The following is a 7,775-nucleotide window of genomic DNA, read 5'->3' on the forward strand; positions in this document are numbered from 1 at the left end:
ACCTTGTGCAGTCCTTGGTGCAGACAGGTTGGAGCTGGGCTATCTCAGTGCTGGCAGCCCTGTCTCCAGCTCTGTGCAGATGCAGCCAGACCTGGATCATGTCCTCTGTGCCGTCCAGGACCGTGAACCCTTCACTTTTTGGTGGCTTTGGTGAGTCCTTTGCAGAGCCTGAATGAGGCCCTGGGGACTTTGGGAGAGTGGGGAGGCCCTGGCTGACGTTGGGCTCCTGCAGCCCCAGTGAGGGGAGATCAAACCTTCAAGGACTATTTTTCCCTTTCTTAAGCATCTCTCTCACAGCATAAATGCTGGACAGTATAGATCATGTGCTGTCTAGAAAGGTGTTGCTAAACAGATCTTTCTGAGGAAAAAAGAGGAAAATCTTTCTTCAGCCAAGGATCTGGGCCTTACCTTTTGCAGCACGCAAAGCCTCGTGAACATCTTCCCGCAACACGATATGAACCGCTGGGGCAATAATGCTTGATGCAGATTCCCCGTTTTGACCGGCATGCAGCTGCATTGCCTGTTCCCATGGGGAAAGACACAAGGAATAATTAAAGGAATAATCTGAGTGGTCAGACTCTGGTTATAGACAGGCTGATGCCCTCAGGTACTGGTGCATTTCAGGCCAAGAGAAGGGCTCAGAACCAATCCCGCCACAGCCACATTTCCACTTGCAATGTGTCTCACCTGGAAGGTCCCTGTCCCCCTAAACTGGAGGCACACCAGAACAGAGAGTAGAAAACACCAGCATAAGATTGAGGAAGAGCTGTGCTTGTGCCCAGCTGCATTCCCACCACTGCTTGCACCAGCAGGACTGGCAGGCAGGGATTTGTCACTTTCCATGTTCCTGACCCACAGAACAAGCCAGGATTCTGTTTCCATGGGCTCTCTCCACCCAGAGTCAGTGTCCATCTGGAAACTCACTCAGGAAACACCTTTGAGCCCAGTCCCCTGTTACATTCTCATCATTCCCACAAACATGGTCACTTCCAGGGACACTGAATTCCCACTGCTGGGTGCTTACAGTTTCACTCTTTTCCCCTTTTCCCTTCTCACCTGCATCACCCTGGACCAACAGGAGGATCAGGGGGAAGAGCAGGAACAGGATCTTCATGGCTGCTACCTCTTCCGAGGGTTCGCAGGGCTGCAAATGGGGAAACAAAAGCAATGGGGGCAAGCAGGACCCTGAGTGTGCAGAATTCTGGAAAGAGACCCCACACTCACCTCCCTGACAAAGGCTGTGGTGTTCAGGCAGCAGCAAAGCCAGCAGGAATGGCTGTGTCCAGATGCCCTTGGGGCCAGGCAATGCTGCAGTGCCCCAAAGACGCTGGGTTTATAGCAGTGCTGGTGGGTGGGACAGGCCCCAGCTGCTGCTGCTGGCACAAGTGGCCTGGGCCAACCCGGGAGTGCCCCATGGCTGTGGGGGTGCTGGGGCTGGCCCTGGTCCCTCCCTGCTGCAGGGGCAGAGGCTGAGGGGCCTCGTGGGGCTGTTGCAATCAATGTCACCGTTGTCCCCATGCAACACCTCTTGTGACACCCGCGGCGCAGCGGTAACGGGCTGGGCAGGAGAGGGATGGGATGGACAAGAGAGGCGGTTGGTGTTGGGAAGAGTAGAAATGAGGAAATGGATTCCCTCCTTGTGATCTCCCTGTTTTTCTGTTCTATACTGAGAGTGGGATGTGGAAGATCTGACTGAATATTGCAATATTGCTCAAGTTTGTACAGTGAGTGGAAAGTTTTGCCACTCATTTCACACCAACAGCTCTTTTGGGGAGTTTGCAAATGTGATGGAGAAAATAAAATTTCCTTCACTCTCTCTCCCCTTTAGTTACCCCTGTGTGCCCTTGGTAAGCCCTGAGCTTGTTTTCCACACCTCCATCAGTCTGGCTCCAGATGTTCTGGGCCAAGGAGCCCCTGGGGTGGGGCAGCAGCACTTCACTGCTGAGGGAAAGGGAGCTTGAGGTGACAGCCCCAGAGTCAGTGCCAGGACAGGTGACCAGAGCTGAAGAAGAAGCCAAGGTAGGCAGGGATCGTCTGAACATCCATCACCAAATCCTCCAGGTCTGGAAAGCAATGGTAGCGCAGACATTTTTGGGGTCAGTCTCTTCTCCCAGGTAGCAATTGACAGAATGAGAAGACACGGTCTCAAAGTGCACCAGGGAAGTATTCAACTGGATATGAGAAAGAATATCTTTGCAGAAAGGGTGATGGTTGTTTGGGACATGCTGCCAAGAGCAGTGGTGGAGTCACCATTCCTGCAGGGAATTTAAAAGCTGAGTGGATGTGGCACTTGTGTGCGTGGTTTAGTGTTGGGGTTGGTAGTCCTGGGTGAGTTGTTGTTCTGTATATTCTTAGAGGTGTTTTTCATCATCAGAAATGATATTAGTATGATTCTTGAGAGGGAAAGCCTCCAGTGAACTAGACAATGTCGCCCGCTGCTTCCATACAACCATGTACATGGACACAGACGAGTATTGAACAAGGCAGGGAATCAAATTCCTGAGGTATGCTTTGTACACAGGGAGAGGCCCCTGCCATTGATGGAGCAGAGCATTGTCACTCCAGACGACCTGGGCTGGGCAGAGATGCCAAGAGATTCAGCTTATTTCATGTGGGTAAACAAAGTTGGGTATTTCTACAGGTGTTCAGGCAGCAGCAAAGCCAGCAGGAATGGCTGTGTCCAGATGCCCTTGGGGCCAGGCAATGCTGCAGTGCCCCAAAGACGCTGGGTTTATAGCAGTGCTGGTGGGTGGGACAGGCCCCAGCTGCTGCTGCTGGCACAAGTGGCCTGGGCCAACCCGGGAGTGCCCCATGGCTGTGGGGGTGCTGGGGCTGGCCCTGGTCCCTCCCTGCTGCAGGGGCAGAGGCTGAGGGGCCTCGTGGGGCTGTTGCAATCAATGTCACCGTTGTCCCCATGCAACACCTCTTGTGACACCCACGGCACAGCAGCAACGGGCTGTGGGGCCAGCAGGGAAATCATTGGATGGGCACAGGAACTGGTGGACAGCCACAGCTTCTCTGGGCAACCTGTGCCTGGGCCTCTCCACCCTCACAGGGAAGGATTTCTCCCCAATATCCCATATAGTCCTGCACCCTGCCTTTTTGAGATCATTCCCTCTTCCTCTTGTCCCAGGTTGCCCCAAACCCTGTCCAACCTTGAATAGTTGCAGGGATGCCACAGCCACAGCTTCTCTGGGCAACCTGTGCCTGGGCCTCTCCACCCTCACAGGGAAGGATTTCTCCCCAATATCCCATATAGTCCTGCACCCTGCCTTTTTGAGATCATTCCCTCTTCCTCTGTCGTTTTCTTATGTCTCTTCTCCTCTGATTGAATTTTCAATTGGAACAGCGTGTGAAAAAACTCACAGAATATGGAAAACAACTTTGGACACTACAAGGCCATCTTATTAGACAGCAGGTCTGTGCACCTGCCATGTCAGGGGGATAAGCAGGGCTCTCTCTAGTGACTCTTCAGATAAATGGAGAGCAACACAGGACAGATGACAAGTTCTGTGAACCAGGAGATCCAACAAAACTGCTCCTCCTTCTAGTGCCAACCAAGGTGAAGAAATACAAGCTGGATGCAGCCATCACTTGTGAATCCAGCGAGTTTGATGCCAGCCATGGCACTGGGAGAAGTGACAGTCCCTGGCAGGCTGGAGGGTCTGTGCCATGGGACAATTTGGCAGCTCCTTCTCCAGGTGTTTGGCTGAGCAATCTGGTTCCCCCAAACTGAGCTGAGCTTCTGGGGATTTGCAAGTGGAACATCTTGGCCTTTTCTGCTTCACAATCCAGAGATGTGAAGCCACAGTGACAAGGTGACAATCATAAAAAATGTGGGAGAGGGATTCTTGTGTCTCAGCAGAAGCAGAGGCACAACCTCTGCTGATGGGGCACCACCACATTACTGATGATGGGCTCACTGGGAGGGTTTCTTGAAAGGACTCATAAAAGGTTTCATTCAATGCCAGAGCAGCTGGTTGGTGCTGGTGTCCTGTGATCAGGGTCTGTGTCCCTGTATCCCTGGACACAGGGACACAGGGACACAGCACCACAGGGGCCTTTAACAAGCTGGGATGACACAAAGCTCTGGGTTGGGAATCCTTGTCTGAGGTGTCACAAGAGGAAAGCAAAGCCTCCTTTTCTCTGGTGCAGGGGGAGAAACAGGAAAAGGAACTTTTGTTCTGCTGGTGACTCCAGCCTGGCCTCTGTGCTCTTTCCCTCCTGATGCTGCAAGGAGCAGCAGGAAAAATAATAAGGAATTTAATTGGATATGCAGAAAAATGGAGAATATAAGTGATGCTGCCGTGAAGCTGTGCTGTGGATACTCAGGTTTCCATATAGCCATAATACAGATGAAAGAAGACAAAGCAAACATTTTGGTTCAGGTAATTATTTTGCCGCTATCAAGCTCATGATTCACCTGTGAGTTCTCTGTATGTCTATGCTGTCTCCCATGACATCCCTCCACCGCATCGTGATTAAGGAATGACTCCTGCTACAGGTTTTTCAGCTGTCACTGGGGATGGAACCTTGGAACAAAGCTGAGGCTGTGTTAGGGATGAGGATTTGCCACTAGGTCCACAGTTCCCCATCCACGTCTTTCTGACATACAAGTAGAGTCCAGCACCCACGGCACAGCGGCACCGGGCTGTGGGGCCAGCAGGGAAATCCTTGGATGGGCACAGGAATTGGTGGGTTCAGGCACAGGCACCAGTGCTGTCCTGGGGGAGTAGAATCCTTCTTTCATAGAATCTGGAATTGTTTGGGTGGGAATGGACCTGAAAGATCATCTCATTCCACCCCCTGCCATGGACAGGGACACCTTCCACTGTCCCAGGTTGCTCCAAGCCCTGTCCAACCTTGAACAGTTGCAGGGATGCCACAGCCACAGCTTTTTAAATCAACCTGTGCCTGGGCCTCTCCACCCTCACAGGGAAGGATTTCTTCCCAATATCCCATATAGTGCTGCACCATGTCTTTTTGAAATCATTCCCTCTTCCTCTGTCCTTTTCCTATGTCTCTTCTCCTCTGATTGAATTTTCAATTGGCAAGGCGGGTGCAAAATCTCACAGAATATGGAAAACAGCTTTGGACACTGCAAGGCCATCTTATTAGACAGCAGGTCTGTGCACCTGCCATGTCAGGGGGATAAGCAGGGCTCTCTCTAGTGACTCTTCAGATAAATGGAGAGCAATGCCAGGATAGATGACAAGTTCTGTGAACCTGGAGATGCAACAAAACTGCTCCTCCTTCTAATGCCAACCAAGGTGAAGAAATACAAGCTGGATGCAGCCACCACTTGTGAATTCAGCGAGTTTGATGCCAGCCATGCCACTGGGAGAAGTGACAGTCCTTGGCAGGCTGGAGGGTCTGTGCCATGGGACAATTTGGCAGCTCCTTCTCCAGGTGTTTGGCTGAGCAATCTGGTTCCCCCAAACTGAGCTGAGCTTCTGGGGATTTGCAAGTGGAACATCTTGGCCTTTTCTGCTTCACAATCCAGAGATGTGAAGCCACAGTGACAAGGTGACAATCATAAAAAATGTGGGAGAGGGATTCTTGTGTCTCAGCAGAAGCAGAGGCATCGCCTGCGCACATCACCGATGGTGAGTTTACTGGGAGGGTTTTTTGAAGGCACTCAGAAAAGTTTCTACTCTGTGCCACAGCAGCAGGTCAGTGCTGGTTTGCACTGAGCAGGGTCTGAGTCTGTGTCCCTGCATGTGTCCCTGTGCCCCTGCATGTGTCCCTGAGCCCCTGCATGTGTCCAGCAAGCCACAGCACCGCAGGGTCCTTACACAAGGCTGGATGACACAAAGCTCTGGGTTGGGAATCATTGTCTGAGGTGTCAGAAGAGGAAACCAAAGCCTTCTTTTCTCTGGTGCAAGGGGATAAACAGAAAAATGAACATTTGTTCTGCTGGTGACTCCAGCCTGGCCTCTGTGCTCTTTCACTCTCCAGTGCTGCAAACAGCAGCAGACAAGATAATAATGAATTGGATGTATGGAAAAATGGAGGATTTAAATGTTGCTACAGTGAAGCTGTGCTGTGGACACTGATGACACAGGAATGGCTGTGTCCAGATGCCCTTGGGGCCAGGCAATGCTGCAGTGCCCCAAAGACGCTGGGTTTATAGCAGTGCTGGTGGGTGGGACAGGCCCCAGCTGCTGCTGCTGGCACAAGTGGCCTGGGCCAACCCGGGAGTGCCCCATGGCTGTGGGGGTGCTGGGGCTGGCCCTGGTCCCTCCCTGCTGCAGGGGCAGAGGCTGAGGGGCCTCGTGGGGCTGTTGCAATCAATGCCACCGTTGTCCCCATGCAACACCTCTTGTGACACCCGTGGCACAGTGGCACCGGGCTGGGCAGGAGAGAGATGGGATGGAGAAGAGTTCTGGGTTGGTGTTGGGAAGAGAAGAAATGAAGAAATGGTTTCCTTCCTTGTGATCTCCCATTTTATCTGTTCTATACTCAGAATGGGATGTGGAAGATCTGACTGAATATTGCCATTGTGCTTAACTTTGTGCAGTGAGCGGAAAGTTTTGCCACTCATTTCAAATCCACAGCTCTTTTTGGGGAGTTTGCAAATGAGATGGATAAAGTATAATTTCCTTCACTCCCTCTTATCCTTTACTTCTCCCTGTGTGTCCTTGGTAAGCCCTGAGCTCGTTTTCCACATCTCCATCAGTCTGGCTCCAGATGTTCTGGGCCAAGGAGCCTCTGGGGTTGGGGCAGCAGCATTTCACTGCTGAGGGAAAGGGAGCTTGAGGTGACAGCCCCAGAGTCAGTGCCAGGACAGGTGACCAGAGCTGAAGGAGAAGCCAAAGTAGGCAGGGATGTTCTGAACATCCCTCACCAAATCCTCCAACTTGGAAAGCAATGGCAGCGCAAACATTTTTGGGGTCTGTTTCTTCTCCCAGGTTGCAATTGAAACCATGGGAGGAAGTGGTGTCAAAAAGCACCAGGGAAAGATTCGACTGGGTATTGGGAATAATTTCTTTGAAGAATCGGTGGTGGTTGTTTGGGACATACTGCCCTGAGGAGTGGTGGAGTCACCATTCCTGCAAGGAATTTAGAAGATGTGTGGATGTGGCACTTGTGCTCATTGTTTCATGTTGGGGTTGGCAGTCCTGGGGAATGGTTGGATTCAATATTCTAAGAGGTCTTTTCCAACATCAATAATTTTATGGGTATGATTCTTGAGTGGGAAAGTCATAAGTGAACCAGGCAGGGTCCCCAGGTGCTCCCATTCAACCCCTCCAGCAGCAGGACACGCACACACGGCCCAGCCCTGCAATGCCAAAGTGCTGCTCTTTATTCAAGCCGGGAAAAGCAGCCCCTGCCCCAAAGACAGCGGGGCTGGCACCACAGGGCTCCAGCCCAGCAGCAGCCAGCAGGAGCAGCTGCCACTGCTGCTGTCAGCCCAGCTGGGCACGGCACAGGCAGCGAGGGCAGGGCACATCAGCAGATGGGGACATCAGCAGATGGGGTCCAGCATCCAGAAGCGAGGGCCGTCCTGCTTGGGAATTTTAGGGTTTCATCCCCTGGGACTGTAAGAAGAAGGCAGACAAGCACATCAGCAGGTGTAACTTTCCTTGCCACTCTGTCCCCTGCCCTGCAATGCCCAGGGTGTGCTGCAGCAGAGTCAGGCTCAGGGGAGGTGAGCTGCAGTCCTTGGTGCAGACAGGTTGGAGCTGGGCTATCTCAGTGCTGGCAGCCCTGGCTCCAGCTCTGTGCAGATGCAGCAGGACCTGGATCATGTCCTCAGTGCTGCCCAAGCACAG

The 7,775-nt window shown here is 52.4% G+C and overlaps 1 long non-coding RNA gene across 1 annotated transcript; it reads right to left on the reverse strand.

The window, feature by feature from the left end:
- Nucleotides 1–427: 427 nt before the first annotated feature.
- LOC121360748 lies at nucleotides 428–1,364 on the reverse strand. Its single transcript, XR_005956251.1, has 3 exons — nucleotides 1,225–1,364; nucleotides 1,057–1,144; nucleotides 428–520 (listed from the first exon to the last, which is right to left on the reverse strand). It is a non-coding gene; the product is annotated as an uncharacterized LOC121360748 (long non-coding RNA).
- Nucleotides 1,365–7,775: the final 6,411 nt, after the last annotated feature.

The sequence above is a fragment of the Pyrgilauda ruficollis genome, unplaced genomic scaffold (genome assembly GCF_017590135.1).
Source record: "Pyrgilauda ruficollis isolate IOZ18807 unplaced genomic scaffold, ASM1759013v1 scaffold54, whole genome shotgun sequence".
Classification (NCBI taxonomy): Eukaryota; Metazoa; Chordata; class Aves; order Passeriformes; family Passeridae; genus Pyrgilauda; species Pyrgilauda ruficollis.